The 17,830-nt window shown below is 34.8% G+C and overlaps 1 long non-coding RNA gene across 3 annotated transcripts in view; it reads right to left on the minus strand.

The window, feature by feature from the left end:
• The window catches only part of LOC145688522 (uncharacterized), a 592,332-nt gene that overhangs the window by 403,885 nt on the left and 170,617 nt on the right, over positions 1-17,830 (minus strand). Inside the window, exon 2 of one of the 3 annotated variants that reach the window (XR_014131932.1) lies at positions 1-11. This exon is cut by the window's left edge and continues 74 nt beyond it. The exons of the other annotated variants lie outside the window; for them this stretch is intronic. This is a non-coding gene — a long non-coding RNA (uncharacterized LOC145688522). The remainder of the gene's footprint in view (positions 12-17,830) is intronic. 3 annotated transcript variants of the gene reach the window in all.

Consider the following 17,830-nt stretch of genomic DNA (forward strand, 5'->3'; position numbering starts at 1 on the left):
GCCACAACGGTCTAAAATAGAAACAGAAGTTGAAGTATTAAAAAGAAACAAAATCAAATTCCTACATTCTTGCTTCAGAGCACTATATTACTTGTCAGTGAACTTCTCCAGTTCCCACATCATGAAAATTAATATTTTTGGATATTAGCCGTACGTGAAAGATCTAGTATGTATTTTTTTCACATGTTTGGGTAATTAATTATATTGACATGTTGTCAGAAATAAATCCTTAAAAAACATTGTCATTTATTTTAAGATTTCAAACTTCATCGATACTCTTGCTTTTGCTAGCATATTTTGAATCTAGGAATATCAATATGCATGATTCATTTCAACATAACCTGGAGATACATGGTCGTCACGAAAAATTTCGATTTCTTAAAAATAAGTTGTATAGCAAGAAACAGTTTGATGAATACCTTAATAAGTCAAAAACTAAACGCTTTTGAATCAATGTAGACATAAATAGCTTATTATAATTATTATTTTAAATCAATACGTTAATGACTCATTCCTGAAATTTTGCGTATATATTTGAACACCAGCGACAACGCATGTTACACCAGAACTCATATCCATAAATCAATGCATGAGGCAGTCTTTCATTGTTACCACACTTGAGCTATAGAACATCAAAAACTCCTTTTCTGTAATCACTGTTAATAAATTCTTCTCATTAGTGCATTCACGCATGGCTTGTTTAAGTGATTAGGACAGTCATGAAGAAGACAAACGATACCACTGTTATGTTATTGTACTCTGAAGGCTGCTCTGGTCTTTTCAAACCATATCCTTACATTTACTTTCTATTAAGCATCAACAATTATTATATTACCTGCAATGATGCACACAGTGAGATCTGGACCTATAAATTAAGTATAGTATTAAAAAAAAAGCAAATAAAATCATATATGCTCTCTATTGCACTACTCGAACACATTATTACTATTTTAAGAACTATTAAGTAGGTGTGAATGAAATGTGTTCTAACGTATAGTGAGAAAAACTCATTTCAGCAACAGAACACAGCGCTGAACTAAGGTAGCGCAATAACGGAACAAACGCAGTACACTTCCAGGAAACAGGTTGGGTTTCTCAGGCACTCACGAGACACTGCGTTGTTGAACAATGTCGTAAAAAATGAATTATGGGGAACACAATTTCGAGTGATATTTTATTTGCTAATTCAAATTGGGACATCGACCTCCCTCATGGCTAAGCGGTTAGCGTACACGCCTTTGGTGTGGGGGACCTGGGTTCGATACATGGCGGGAGCTCTTGGTGTTCGGATCCCACGTTAAGCTCTAGGTCCATGTCTCATATAGTCTTGCTGCTGAAAGGGACCCTAAACCAGAATCAAATCAAACTGTTGCATTCTGCACAGTAAACTGAGATTTGGGCCACAAAAGCCGAACCAACACACCATTGCTTGCTCCTTTGTGAAATTTCGTTCTGGTGGCAGTATTGTAAAATAAGCCCCGTGGACACCGACCACTGTGTTCAGATGAGTTCGTCAGAAGCACCATGGAAGTAGACCCTCTGAAAAGTATTCGTGCAGTTACAAACGAGATAGGCATGCATCACATAATTGCCGTCCAGCGACACCGTGCAATCAGCAAGGTGAAAAAGTTGGACTCAGTTTCCACATGAGTTCACATCGGCCAATAAGAATCGCTGTCTGGGGGTGTGAAGTTATCTGAGTGTAAGAAATAACCGGAAACATTTCCTGCGTTGGGTTGTCACTTTTGATGAACATTGGACCTCTATAACAATCGCGAACGGTCATGACAATTGTTGAATCGATCTCGACCTCCAGCACGATTTCCTAAATTACCTTTCCAACCATATAAATTATTGTTGCTGGTATGGTGGTCTATGATGAAGTTGATTCATCATATCTTTCTCGGGCAAGATGAAATCACAAATGCAGATCGTTACAGTGCTGAACTCAACGGTATACGCCTCAAATTTCTCTGCAAGCATCCAGCAACGGCAAACAAACATGGTTTTCTCATAGTATGGGACAACACTGTTGCACAAAGTACGGTGAACTCACTCATGGAGTTGTAGTATGAGACCATTGCTCATTCACCGTACTGTCCTGATATATTTCCCAGTTCCTATAAACTTTTCCGACATTTTGATTATTTTCTCTGATGATTTGATGCAACGTGCGGTTGAGGACTTCTTTGCATCACAGACTAGTAGATGAAATTCAATCGTTGGCTGGGCACTGGTAAAAATATGTGGTTGTAGACAGCAACCACCTTGATTAATCATGTATTGTAGTTTTAATTTTTGACCTCTGGAAATGATGAATCTGGGGGGACATTTCATTCTCATGAATCTGATATTTAGCTGCACTGCTTTACCATTTCTCCTTGAGATAACAGAAGTCAAGTAGTGTGGGCTGAGCAGTGTTCAAATGGGTGACCATTAGGGGCAATATGTTGGTGCTGGCAATAGTGTGCTCATCCAGCATTGTGAGGACAATTTGGGAGTTACCTGAATGAAATAGTTAATTGACACCGGTCAAGAGCTACAGGTTGGCAAATTTTTGAGTATAAATTTATGACCCCGGACTATATGCACATAAACATTCAGACCTCTACGTCAGTTGCTTCCTCTTCCCAAACATGTTTTCAATGTCCAAAAATGTTGCTACTGTAGGCCCTGATTTCACCCCTTTCAAGTGGTTTTAGGCAAAAATGTTAAGAATACAAAGTTTTAGCTCTGCAGAAGTTGGACACGCCCAGCAATTTTCAATTTGCTAGGACAAATACATGCTGAAATATTCAAAACAACGTAAACGTTTGAAATCGAGAAAACGCAAAATGGCGGCAGAAGCTGCGTCGCTACGAGATGTTTTAAAAAACAATTAATTGTGGTTTTGAAGTACTCTGATACAGTATAAACATTCATGAAAAAATATATTTTCTTCGGAGATGGTCAAGCGGAACATGCTTGATCACTTAGAATGGATTATATTAAAAATTAATCTTCATAAAGATTCACTATTTAGAAAGTGGTATCAGAGAAAATATAAATTTGATTTCGTCTTCACTCCCAAAATTTAATCTCCACCTGAATTATGCCATACAGTATACAATCAAACTACCAGTACAACTGCAGAAATGAGCAATAACTTAAATAATTATGTCGTTTCATATTACTTTCTAGCACAAATTTTAATGTCCTTTATTCTTTACTCTTATATAAACTAATCGACCACTCCACGAAGTTCCTGTTAAATTAGCATTTCTTTCTCTTGAAGGTGTGGAATTTCCTATTTCAAATATTTTGAAACACTTTTTTTTTTAATGGTGTTCCTTTACTAGCAAAAGAAAATATAATTATGTGTTTATCAGTAGACAACACTAGTTTTTTTCTTTTTTTTCTTTTTTTAATGTGGCCTCCTCTTCCGCGCCACTTCCCGAAAGTTATGTAACTCAACTACGTTCAGAGTAAGGGCCGCGGTGGCCCAGTGGTAGAGCGTTCACCTCTGGTGCTTGGTGTCCCGGGTTCGACCCCAGCCCCCGCCAAGTGAACTTTGTGGTGGACAAACACCGTGTGCGTGGGTTTTCTCGGGGTTCTCCCGTTTCCTCCCACATTCTTCATTTCATTCATTACTCATCATCACCGTCTCCTTTAGCCTAACCGGCATAACCGTGGAACGTAAAACTCAAATATTATATTTTCATTTTTTTTTTTTTTTTACGTTCAGAGTATAATGGGTTGCATTGATACCATATATTTTTAGTAGCACGCAGTAAATGTTAAAACAACTAACTACGGCGGAATATCATTTTCAGTGTTAGGACTATCAAGAAGAAATAAAATAAACTTTTCTGGTGGATACCGGACAATCGACGAAAACAGTAAATAAATAAATAAATACATACATACATAAATGCATAAATAAATGTATCATTTTAGGAAGAATCGTAAAAAAAGAATTACCCTAGTTACATTTTGAAAGTTTTTGTTTCTTTAAAGTCGATAATTATATATATATATATATAAAATGTGTGTGTGTGTGTGTGTATGTATGTATGTATGGGTTTAAATTAGCTTTTCAATTTAAAAGCTTTCTTTTCGTATTGTGCAAAATTTAACAGGAAACACAAAAAATGTAACAATCTCGTGAATATTGGGAACATGAATATTAATTTTATACGAATAATCCATTCCCTGATTACGAATAATATTTATATTTTCAAGCAAAAGTTTGAGAAGAATAACACGAAAAATGAAATGAAATCTTTCAGTTTAACATCCCAGGAGTATGCCCTTTAGGCTAAGGGAGGCGATGATTAAGGCAAGTGAATGATGATGGAAGAATTAGTGGAATGACAATTTGGAGGAAATAGGAGTACCCCCAGAAGACACATCGACATATTGTCCACCATAAACTTACTTGGCCGGTGATCAAACCAGGGACACCACGCAGCAGATGTAAGCGCTCTACAGAATAGCAGGAAATTGTAACAATTATTATTATTATTTTTTTGATTCTCGTGTAAAATAAGAGAAAGCACAACAATATTTGTTGCTTTTCGTATTTTCTTACGTTTTGCTAGCAGCACATAGTGACAACGTATTACTGTGATCCATTTAAAAACTAATTCGTCGATTGCCTTTGCTTGCAAATTGATTTACAGTTTTCAATGTGTCCTGCAGAAGTTTCCAACTTAGCTCTCACCAGATTAATATTATGGTTAGCTTGAACGTTGACATTGTGGACCTGAAATATTGTTTTAAATATTGCATAACAGAAAAAAAGACTACAACTGAAAGTAAATCTAATGTTTCAAAAAAAATCTAATACAGGGCAACACTTACTATAAACTTTCAAAAAATATATAAATAATAGCTTCAATTATTTTTATCACTCAAAGAACTGGGGACCTACGCCTTACGGCCCATGCCCAGCTCAGCCAATAACTATGATATACAAAGATGATGAGCCTAAAATACTTGGTACACTCAAACTTATTTTGTACATAAAGCTTATTTTTAATCTTAAAAAAAGTAAAAATTAATAAAATGAAATTGCAGTGCGGAAACTAACATGGAAAATACAATTGTTTCGCAAATTATGATAAAAATTCAAACTTGCAGATTTCTGCGGTCAGAAGTAATACTAAACATTCAACAAATGTGTATTTTCTATTAATGAACATTTTTTTCGCATTCTTTTATCAATTATGCGAATTACAAAGAATGCGAATGAATGAATTACGAAGAGAACCACACGTAGCGAGGGAAGAGTTTTACAAAAAAAAAGTGCGAGGACACAGAAGAATTAGAAAGAGTTGGGAAATATGAGGAAATGTACAAGGAGGTGAAATCGATGGAATTTCGGATGAAACAAGGGGGTATTATGATGGCAGTAGAAAATAAGAATGGGAAGGTAGTCAGCGAGAGAAATGAGGTCATATGAAGGTGGAAAGAATACGTTGAAGACTTATATGAGAGTAGGGATAGACCGTGTAGCCTAAGTTTCTATTACATAAGACCATCTAATAATAGATGATGATTTTTTTTTAAAAAAGTAAAAATTTTTGCACCTTCGAAATATGTCAGCCTAATCAATGTAAAATGAGTTTATATCTATAATGTATACTAATATGTAACTGCATTTAAGTGTATTTACACATTAAATGTGAACATTCAGCAAACCTTACTATACAAAGCAAGTAGTTCATGTTATTAACTACTTCCTAACCATTTCAATATAAATGTTGAACTTTCACTTTTGAAATTTTGGTTACTGAATATTATACATTATTTTTTTATTTATTTTTACACAAAGCTAGTCAATTGTTTCTATGCTAGAAGCTATGTAAAATACTTTCACAAGACAAATGTAGTATGGTATCTGTCCAGTTTTTCCAGTTTCATTCTTTTTCTCTATCATGGGGCATCATAAATCTGTTTCGTATTATTGCTAGCCTCCAGAAAAATTGCATTTTTCAATTATAGGAAGACATACCTTCCCCGACATGATTTGCAGCAGTTCAGACAGATAGGGCGAATAATAACTTATTATTTATATATTTAATTAATTATTTTCCAATAATATCATCGCTTTAAAAATGGCGTTGCTGCTGAGTATATGAGAGTTTTACGTTAGTTTTCTCCTTTAGTTTGATTCACTGAGAGCTTTTTCGCTGATATTAACGGAAATTTGGAATAGATTAGATTAAAAAAAAAATCAGTGTAGTTTTGCTTTTATTGTTAGCAAGATAAGAAATTTCTGTGAACTGATAAATTGATACAATCATGTATGTAAATAAATTCACAAAAATAATATGTGATTCATATTGTTTAATTAAGTTAGAAGATATGAAATTCCCTTAAAATCAACATTCGTGAAACAGAACTAAAGTAATTAATATATTAATATTCATCTCTGTATAAAATATTTCAAAGACAAGTTCAATTTAAAACTAAGCACAAAACCCTATCTATATATTATACATAGGAAGCGAAAACGCTAATTTTCATGAACTTAATATTACCGACTCGATGTAAATGTCGATTCCTTAAACTTTAGTGCGAATTTAAACCTCAGGTACAACATGTATATCAAGATATTCAATTAAAAATATGTGGTAAATTCTACCTGCTAAATTAAGAATGAATACTGCTAATTTCATAAGAACTCCGGTTCCTATTCAGCTACAAGCTTATTAGCTGGTATGGTCGAGCACCGTGCCTTACAGTACTTGCTTCTGGTATAAAAGGTCCTTAGTTCAATCCCAAATAATGTGATTTTCTGGCTTAAAAAACACTGCATTAGTGGATTCCTTGCGATTTTCATATTTCTACGTAATACATTCAGTTCAGTGTTTCACGATATTTTCCCCGTTTGCTTCCTTTAGCTTAGAGGACACACACACACACACACACAAAAAAAAGAGAAAAAAAACCTACAGCACTGCATCTTAAAAAATACGATTTTATATTCAAAATCATAAAACTATCTACATATTATAATATTCATTGCGAGAAACAATTAGATCAAACATTAGTTTCACAATGAATATAGTCTGTAATCATTCCATATTATTTCATTTTAATATTCAACTTCTACAATCACACCATTAAAAGTTATGTGCTGTACACAATGTTTTTACTTTGGTTTTCTATCGTCTAACATATGGTTTTCCGTACATCAATACAATATAGCTTCTGATCCCGCGCAGAATAGGAACCAGCATTCATTTCTGTTAGAGTATTTTACCACCTTCCTTTTTATTTATCTCCGTCTCTTCTCATTCACGTGGGTTTCCGTCTCTGATGAGTCTTCTTCATAAAGCCCTCTCCCAGAATGATTTCAAGTTATATACTTCCCCTAAGTCGTTCTTCTATTTCCTTCTACATCTCGTAAACATGTCTATCCATTTCCTTCTTGGTATCCCTCTATACCTCTTCCCATCCACTTCCACTCATCATTTCTCTGACAACATTATCGTTTGTTCTCATTAGATGGCCATACCACTGCAGTCTTAATTCTTGCATCTTCTTAGATATCTTTACAACCTTGATTGTTCCCCCTACTCTCTCATTCCTCGTTGTCTTTTCTTGCTATCCCACACATCCAGCGCAGCATTCTCGTTTCAGTAACATTCAGCTTTTTCCATGTGCTCTTTATTGGGTATGTTTCTGCTCCGTATATAATTACTGGTCTAACCACTGCTATGTAAATAATCTTTGTATTACTTACCATGATTGTACGTTCATACAGAACACCACACACATTCTTCCAATTTTGCCATCCTTGTTGCATGATGTATGTTGTTTCCACGACCAACTTGAACAAATTCAATTCCAACCAACAGATGTAAGACTAAAGCGTCGAACGAAACTCTCACAAACCTTATTTAAATTTTGGAGTAATTTCACAACTTATCCTTCAGTAGTTTCAACTAGAAGCATAAAATTACATTGGAAAACTCCAAAGAAAGTTCACGCCATGTTTCGCGTAAATCGGATACATTATGTAAAAGTTATTGTTAAAGATATTTTCTTTCTTTTTTTAAAAAAAAACTAGAACGTGATTTTAATCACAGGCAAGGAGAGTAATTCTTAGGTCTCAGAGATAACACATACTATGTTTTACGAAACTTGGAGAATTTTTTTACAAAGTTTACCGTTACATATGTTGCAAAATTCGCAAACTCGTCCTCTAATTTTTGTTCCATTTGAAATCGGAGCAATGGAGATTATTAACACACTTGGCAGAAATAGTAATGGTAATGACAAAGAAACGTAAATTTGATTTTATTAAGTGAAAATTATTGTGGAAAAATTTGTTATTACATCTTGTGTATATGAGAATACTTTTAATTTGGAGTTGATTATACATCAATTTAGCCCTTACTCTTAACGCACTTTATGCCTGACAAGCTAGTTTATTTCTTAAGCCTCAATGAAAGCACGTTGAAAGATTCATTAAAATGGGGTAAATTTTAAGAAAGTATCACGGAGCCGACAGACAGAAGTCCGTGCAAACAATGCATGTTGAGCCGAATTGAAGAAGTTTTCTGATGTTCGCACCAACTCTGACGGAAAATGAGGTAGGTACGATTGATTGTCTTATATATATATATATATATATATATATATATATATATATATATATATATGCTGAACTCAGATTCATAATCTGGGAACGTACAACGTACAAACTTATTTTATGTTTTGCTCTCCAATTCACTTACATAAAATGTTTGCCTACTAGTGTTTCCATAGAGACGAGACGCGACAGAGCTTTCCAAATAGGAACAAATGGAGCTTCTTAAGCTATAACCCGTTGTTCACTTTGACAAATTTGAAAGAGAAAAATCTGAAAAGCAAAATGCTATTTTTTCGGTAACAATGATATGGATGTGCGTCCTAATATTGTGAATTGTGCATTTTGTAGGTATACTTAACCCTGACGATAATACTCATTTTCTGACGTGTTGCATCAATCAATTCCTTTCAGAAGTCAAAAGGAGGGGAAGAGAGCCCTTCCCTCTACTGGTATTCCTTGCCCGCAAGATTAGTTTACTTTTAATATTTCTAAACAACTAGCCGTGATAATTTGCTTTGTTCATAGTTTTGAAATCATATTTTGTTTGCCTAATGTAGATTCAGACTTATTATAGCCATTTCTAACAACGGAATTGTTATTTCTTTTTAAATAATTGATGGCTGATGAAACAGAAATATACAAATAGGTTTATGCAAAACAACAGCAAATTGTTTATGCAACTTGTAATGATCGTGAACTCTTTTGAGCTGCGCTCTCTCGGAATTCGTTTTATTACCTCACTGCTAATAAAATTAGGCCACCAAAAGCAATTTTTGTACTTAATTAAATCATTCCGTTTTATCGTAAATTAAAGTAATTGAATTCAAAAAAGATTGTTATTGGCACAAACTAGTTCTAGAGGATAACGCTGACCGAAACGCAACATTTATGGAGAACCATTTCTATAGCACGTCTTGAAATCGTGCGGTGTACCTAAAGTGATATTCAGTAACGTGTTATTGTCAGGGTTAAGAGTTTTGCTTTTCTTTTTATCTGATATGAAATTTGTCAAAGTGAACTTAACGGGGTTTAGCATTACATGCCTTAAATATACTTTTCAAGGCGGTACAACCTCACATCTTGTTTAGTTGGCAACATTATTGTCTAAGAAGCAGGAGCTTCAGAACCAAAATGCATACAAAATACGAAATACATGAAACGAAAAGTTCAGACACCAATTTGAGGCATACGGTTCACCGCGATGTGTATGATTTCTAATTTGAAATGTTACTCCAGTTATAAGATTGACTTGAATGAACCCAAAACATAAACATACGAAAATTATTTAAATTATCATCACCATAATAGGTACACTGCCATTGACAGGTCACTTGCCAAAGCTGAGAAACTTCTACGCTCCACGGTCTTTAAGCTAACTTCGTATTCACGTACAATTTCTCTGTTTTAATACCGTCCATCAACTGTAGCCTCTTTCGTTTCCTCCCTCTCTTTCCTGCCATCATGCCCTCTAGCCCGTTAATCATTATAAATAGTTCTTTCTCTGCCAATATTCCAACCAGTTTCACTTCCTCTTTTCAATTACATATAAAATTACTCTTTTTCTTCCCCGCCATTTCTAACACCCTCTCATTCGTTTCCCAATTCACCCAAGTAATTTTCTCAATTTTTTCTTCTGAGGTCTCTTGTGGCTAAGCGGTTAGCATAAGCGCCTTTGGCCTGAGAGACATGGGTTCGATTTCCGGCGGGAACTCATGGGGTTTGGATTCCACGTTATTCAGTAGGTCCAAGTCTCATAGTTTCGTGCTGAAAGGGGCGTTAAACTCAAAATCAACAACTTTTCTTCATATCCACATTTTGAAAGCCTCCAGTTTTTCCATTGCTTTTGCGTAATATCCACGTCTCTGCCTCATATATTACAATACTCCACACCAAGCATTTTATATGTTTCTCTCAATCCGTTAGTCCACGAAACGAAACGTTTATACTGATAATATCAAATAAACAAGAAATAAGAAAAATATTTAACACATTTCATGTTTTATAAATCTTTTTTTTTTAAATATTATCCCCAATATTGCATGTCTGCAAAAAAAAAAAATAGTTTTAAAATTAAATAATAAAATCATTAGAAATTTGTCAATCGATACCTTTAAAGTGATTACCCTTACGATAAAATTTTGAAATAGTTTTTCATTTGATCTTTGAAAATAACGAAGAGCTCATTCGTGGCTAAGCGGTTAGCGTACGCGCCTTTGGCTTGGGATACCCGGGTTCGATTCCCGACGGGAGCTCATGTGACTCAGTTTCCACGTTAATCAGTAGGTCCATGTCTCATATAGCCTCGCTGCTGAACGGGACGTTAAACTCAAAATCAACTCAACTCAACTTTGAAAATAACGAAGGACAAATAAAAATAACTTGGATCTCATTACGATCGATTACTTATAAAGCAGTCAACAACTTTGAGTAATTGTTACTACTCATTTAATAGCTACTTATATGACGTCATAATTGACATGCGATTAACTTACACATTGGTAAATAGTCTCTGTTATACTGTGTTACATAGCATTTTCTAATTATGGTCTCCATATTTTGATTTTGTTCTTCATATTTTTAGATATTTAAACCTGTTCTTGGCAAGAAGAGTTGCGTTCCTTAAAAAAAAAAAAAAAAAAAAAAAAAAAAAAAAAAAAAAAAAAAAAAAAAGAAGCATGCAATTCTCGTGTCAAATAATTGTAAAATAAGACATAATTATCAATTTTAGTTACATTTTTTTATTTAGACAAGCCTGTGACGTAGTGAATCCCATAGGATACATTCCCAAGAATAGGTAGTTAGAAAGTAACTAAAAAAAATATTCAACAATGTCGTGTATCCCAAAGGATATGTTTCCAAGAAGAGGGTTAAAATTTATAAACAGTGAATCCAAAATCAAAATTTTAAGTGAAATGGAGTTGTTAGTTTAAGAACCGTGGTTACACTGAAAAGTATACAAGACAAGGAATATAAATTATATAATATTTGTAAGCATTAAAAAAAATGTCCAGAGATAAGAGATGCCAATTCGTAGATCTCATTGAGTTGGATTAAATTATATGGATAATCCACTGAGAAAAATATGTTATCTGGACAGTGGTAAATTGTACATATATACGGAATCAATATGTTTACTACGGAAATCTGTACGAAGCATACATTATCCATAGCTTCCCTTCTCGCACTTAGATGTTATATGATGCAGGTACAGGATGTCTGACGTCTAACATTCTGTATATTACGTACGTATAAATATATTAAATACGTCAGCTGTATATTATACACGTCCATTTGTATGTGAGATCCTTACTACCTATATACTGTCATACGGAAAGTAAGTATAGATGGACAGTATTATAAAACATACGTTCACAGTTACATATTTGCTGCAGAATGTTATATATAATCGTACTTCAAGTCCAAAAACTACAGGATTTACGCATGTAACCCACGCTTTTACGTATGTCACATATGTTTTTTCTCTCTGTACAAATCCTCATGCGTAGTTTTCGATAAAATCGAGAAAGAAAACTGTTTTTTTGTGAACTTTGTGAGTTACGCTGTAGGATAAAAATGCCATATATTAAGATCAAACTGATTGGAGTATGCCCTCAACGAACTTTTTATTATCACACTAGCAAGATGGCAGTACATAGGACGGTTAATGAGATATAGCTCAAAATCATGATTAATACTGGAACTAGGGACGGACGATTCCGGAAATTTTACTTTCCGGAAGCAGAAAGCAAATTCGAAAAAAGATTCGGATTTCTGAAAAAAATCCGGAATAAATCTGGAATTTAGAAAACCCCAAAATTGAAAAAAACGAAATTTTCCGAATTGCGGAATTTTTGGCTATTCCTAACTGAAACTATATTATTTATTTAACTATAATATTGTCAAACATGAGACATGTTAATTGATAGGTTGCATTAAGCTAAACAAAATTAAATGCTTGAAAGTAAATTATTGTGTATAGCTGTCGAGAAAATCGAGGAAAAATGTACCACAGAATGTGGAAAGTATGCTGTTCTTCCTGGAAATAACACGTAATTTTTATTCTGATGGAAGTGACTATTTATTTATGCACTTTATAAAATCCCAAGAGAAGCAACATGCATATTCCTAACGGTGACAGACTAACACCTACCAGTCACGAATACGATATTGGTATACAGCACGTTGCTAGCTTAATCACTTTTCGGTAAATTTTGGTTGATAGCATGCCACAAATGATAACAATTAGTGCTAGAAATGATAAGAAGTATAAGGGGTTAGATTCATTGCACTTCTGTTTCGCATTATGAACAGTTGATTTTCCGAACAATTAAAAAGAAAATTTTGAATACAACAATTATTTGGTTTAAATTAACGATAATTGTAATTATTAAGAAATTTATCTAGATTTATAATATTCACTGCAATAGTTATCATTAGCATTCTTTATTCACTAGCGAATAGTCTTTGTAAAGAAAAATTACAAGTCCAACTTGTTTTGAGACGTAGTACGAGAGTCAGTTTCCGGTATTATTTGCCCTGAAAAAGATGTTTTGATTAACGTTGTTGGCAACAATGGCTTAATCTGTAGCAACGGTTTCGGCATGGCAGCTACATACGTATCTAACACCCTGTATCAGCTGTTACCAATCGTGAACATGTCGAGTAAGTTGCAAGTAGCATTCCAATTGGACATGAGCACAGTGAGTGACTCGTCTTCTGTGGGCATGAAGATGTAGTCTCACTGGTGTTCAATACCAATACTAATAAATACATGGTAATACTGATACAACAATGTCGCATCGGGCGATTGCAAAATGTTATGGAATTAGAGATTGGGCGTAGAAAGATCGAGGACAATTACAGGTCGGGAAAGCCATTATCTGCCATGACTATAGATATATCGCATTGACTTGACACCTAACCTTCCGTTTCAAGCGCTGCTATCGTCTGAAGGAATTCCACTCCCGTCCCGTTCGATAAGGCTCTCTCGCTTAGCAACAGCTGAACCCTTATTGGCTCAACGCGTGGGTTTCTCGAAGGTGTGAGCTTTAGTTCACATTTTTGCCACGGCTCAAGACATTTTTCAGCACTATAGTGAGAACACGAAAGCTCTTTAAGACATTTTCATGGAAACAAGCGCTCATAGTGGACGGGATATAGGACAGAATAAGCAAAGCAGCGATATAACTTCGGAATATTGGACGAAGTTCATCGAACAAGCAGTCTCTAAACTCATGCCACGCTATGACAAACATTTAAACAAACATGGTGTAGAAAAGTATTTTTATACGGTACATTTATGTAAATCAATCAAATTTATCATATTATTTGAAAGCTTTCTCTGTTCATGTGAAGGCAACAAACTTTTTGAACGACCCTCGTATTTCGTAAATGCTTACGATGCTCATTAAATAAAGGCTTGTTTTTAATGACGTTAATGACGTCAGGTAGAAACTCTGCTTTAGTTAAACAGCTGCAATGAAAAATTCGCACTGTATTCCAGAACATCTGTAGTGTCATCATTTGTCATTTATCGTTAGATATGAAAGTACCTGAAAGGGAAACATTCATCTTTCAATATGTTAAATTATGCAACTAAACACTGCGAGCATATTTTCTTTACTTATAATTATTTTTGAACATATTTAAAATTCAAATAACATAAATTATTATTATTATTATTATTATTATTATTAATAATTTCGAAACAGAGCTTCCAAGATATAAAAAAAATGACATATCAAGCGAATGTCTTCAAAATCATTATTATTTTCTTATAAAACGAACTAATATCGAATCTGTTCCATAAAGAGCAAACTACGAGCTAAAACAAAGTAATAGTTTTACACCAAATATTGATATACGTGGTTCGTCGATATGTGCTTACTTCCAAGTTGCAGAAATATTAAAAATATTTCGAAGAACACGTTGCGTCAACCCACCTGATCGATCCGAATGGGAAACTGGTTAATCCACCTAAGCAATATTTGTACAGTACATGAAGCTCTGAGACGTGGCTACGTCACAATGTTGGTTGAGTATATTGATATTTTCCCGTAGGCGCCTTATTTTATATCAGTGCCTTCACATATACCAATTGAATTTGTCAGTGTAAAACGGATCTCAAGCTAAAATTGAGATCTGATGAAACCACAGAAAGTTGATGTTTCGAACACAAGGTGTACGCAGATTGACGAAATAATGTACAGCATCAAGTAAAATGATTATGAGATTTTTGAAGTTCTTTTTTTTTTTTTTTTACCTCTCTCTATTTTGTGTATACAGTACATAATATTGCACACAGAATTTTCTATACCATAAGCATGCATACACGTCCGAAGTAAGGAGGGAGAGACAAAATGCTATCGCTTCAACACTATAAGAAAAAGTGAATTCGTTTTAGTTGCATGAAGATCCTGTATAACAACGCATTTACCCTATTGCACCCCATATGCGGAATTATAATATGTGGAGCTCCCTCGTGGCTAATCGATTAGCGTACACGCCTTTGGCGTGGGAGACCCAGGTTCGATTCACGGCGGAGCTCACGTGATTCGGATCCCACGTTAAGATGTAGGCCCACGTCTCATATTGCCTCCCTGATGAAATGGAAGCTAAACTGAAATCAGATCAAAAAATCAATTATGATATCTGTGATGTTTAAGATTACTTCTAGGGATGGGCACGAGTGAGTTCGTGCGAGTTTTCATTGAAACTCGACTCGAAACAAACATCTGAGCTCGACTCGAGAACTCGGCTCGACAAATTTTCTCCAACTCGACTCGAAACTCGACTCGAATTTGACTCAAGTTTCGAATCGAGTCGAGCCAAAACGAGCCAAATGCTCTGCGCAGTTTCAAGTACTTTCTTCAAGTATCCTACACAGACAATATAATTATTACCAATGATACTACTACTACTACTATATTATTATTATTATTATTATTATTATTATTATTATTATTATTATTATTATTATAACAACACCGTGTATAAATGTGAAAGATAGGTGATTTGTATCTGAATACTAAAAACTAGTTGACTGCTGACCTCGGTAGTCATGAAGTCTAGGAGGCAAGGACATCGTTCACGAGGTTCTGGGTGTGAGTTCCGGAGGAGCAAATATCCGGGCTTGAAGCAAAAAAAGTTAAAAGTTAGAGGGCGCCGGCCACACACGTTCAAAACTGCTTGGTCCGGGTTTAGGGATCTCAACGGTTCGAGCGGCTCGGCTCACAGCTCATTCCCTATCGATCCGAGCCAACAGCTCACCCACCCAGACCGACACAAGCCGAAACAAACCGAGCTGATGGCTCACTCCAACCGAGCCGGCTCGAGACGATGGCTCACCTGAGTTGAGTCGGAGCCTCATCTCAACCACGAAACCACGCCGGCTTGAATTGTTCGCTCAGTTGAACCGAGCTAAGCCGGTTAACATCCCTACACGGGCTGGGCTTCTGCTTCGGCTCAAAACTTTCACAGTGCAGGTCTCAGCCTTGGTGGTGAGAACTACAGTATATACTGAAGTTAGTGCTCACGACATTTGAGGCTGTCTCGTTATAAAAATTCATTGTCGTCTTGTTAATCGAGACGAGGCGAGATGCGAGCACTGTCTCACCTCGTGAGCAACACTAAAAATATTCCACGTTACTACTTACATTTCTCATAGCTCTCGCTTTCCAGTCTAATCACACAATTATTTCAAAAGAAGTTGAAACGAGCGAGCCATTTTTCAAACTCGACTCGACTCAAAACTCGACCTCAAAACAGTGACTCGTCTCGGAACTCTGCTTGAGAAAATTAACTTTGACTCGACTCATGCCCATCCCCAATTGCTTTTCAGGTTAAATATGACGTTATTTACGTTGACTAGTTCTACTACAGTCTTCTATACAACAAAATATAACCTATGTTGTTACAATGTCTGTTTGTGTTTGTTTCTTAAAATTTAATTTCGAGATATGACGTCCACATGCATTTCTGGGAAATTAATCGAAGTATAATCAAAAGAAAGGATGTTGAATTTCTTGTAAAGACTGTATGCTATTTAATCAAATATGCTGAATGATTAAACAACATTCTCACACGTACATATCTCATATTCATGTCCTAGCTGTGCCATACAACAATAAAAGTGCTTTCACGGACATACTATTTCCAACTCTGATAAAAATAATAAATAAAACAAATAAAAATAGTAGTTAAACATAATGTTATTGAATTCATTAATTTAATGCAAAGTAATCAACAGCTACTTTATTCAATAATAAACAATTAACATCATTCCTAGTCCCGCATGTACAATTGCTGCACTAGCTCGCGGGATTGATTCCAGGTGGGAGAGCATGGAATACACTACAGTAGTTCAGATTCCATTTTAAACTGTAGGTTTAGGGGGTCAATACTAGCAGTCACTACGCCTATGTAGTATTGAAAGGGTATTATTCTATACCTAATAAATAACTGTAAAATACTTCCACTTATATTTTCAGAAAAAAAAAAAAAAGAATTATATTGTTTTTATAAGAGGAAGAGAAAAGATTAAATTTAAAATCAAATATTCATTCTACATCAAACATTTCCATGCTACACAAGTATGGTTTTATTAAGAAACTGTACAAATATATGTTGAGTTAGGAAGGTATTTTGGGGGGTCCGGAGCCGGTGGGATCCAGTGGTTGCGCCCCTTTCCTAGCCGTTACCACTTAGTTGTTCTGCCACTTATGTAACGCTTTTAATTCAATAATTTGAGATTCTTGATTCATTATGCGTAAACGTTTTTTTTTTACTACTATTGCTTTGTATTCATCTTGCGATGGTTCATTGGAAAATGGTTCAGATACATAAATAAATATACCACATGTGAAGTTCCCTATTACAGTATTAAGATTGAAATAGTGGCAGCATTAGTTAATATTCACATATCATAGTGAAATACAAATCTGAAGATTTTCACAATTAAAATTTTAATTAGAAATGATGTACGGTTATAAAAATAATCATTCCAAATTACAATACAATACGTCATTTCAAATTATACTGTTCTACATTCGCATTACTTCTGGAACCAGACTGGCAAGTACCAGCATGTGATACGTAAACAAAGAGCGACATTCTGTTCAGGAATATCTTCTTGCAGTCGTTGCAAAAATGATCACAAGTATTGCTTAAGGGAAAGTGAACTATTTTTTTTTTTTTTTAATTTTGTTTTCAGTCTTCTTTTTCCCTACATTCTATGGTTTCCGAAAA

Source organism: Thermobia domestica, chromosome 6 (assembly GCF_964235325.1).
Source record: "Thermobia domestica chromosome 6, izTheDome1.hap1.1, whole genome shotgun sequence".
Lineage (NCBI taxonomy): Eukaryota > Metazoa > Arthropoda > Insecta > Zygentoma > Lepismatidae > Thermobia > Thermobia domestica.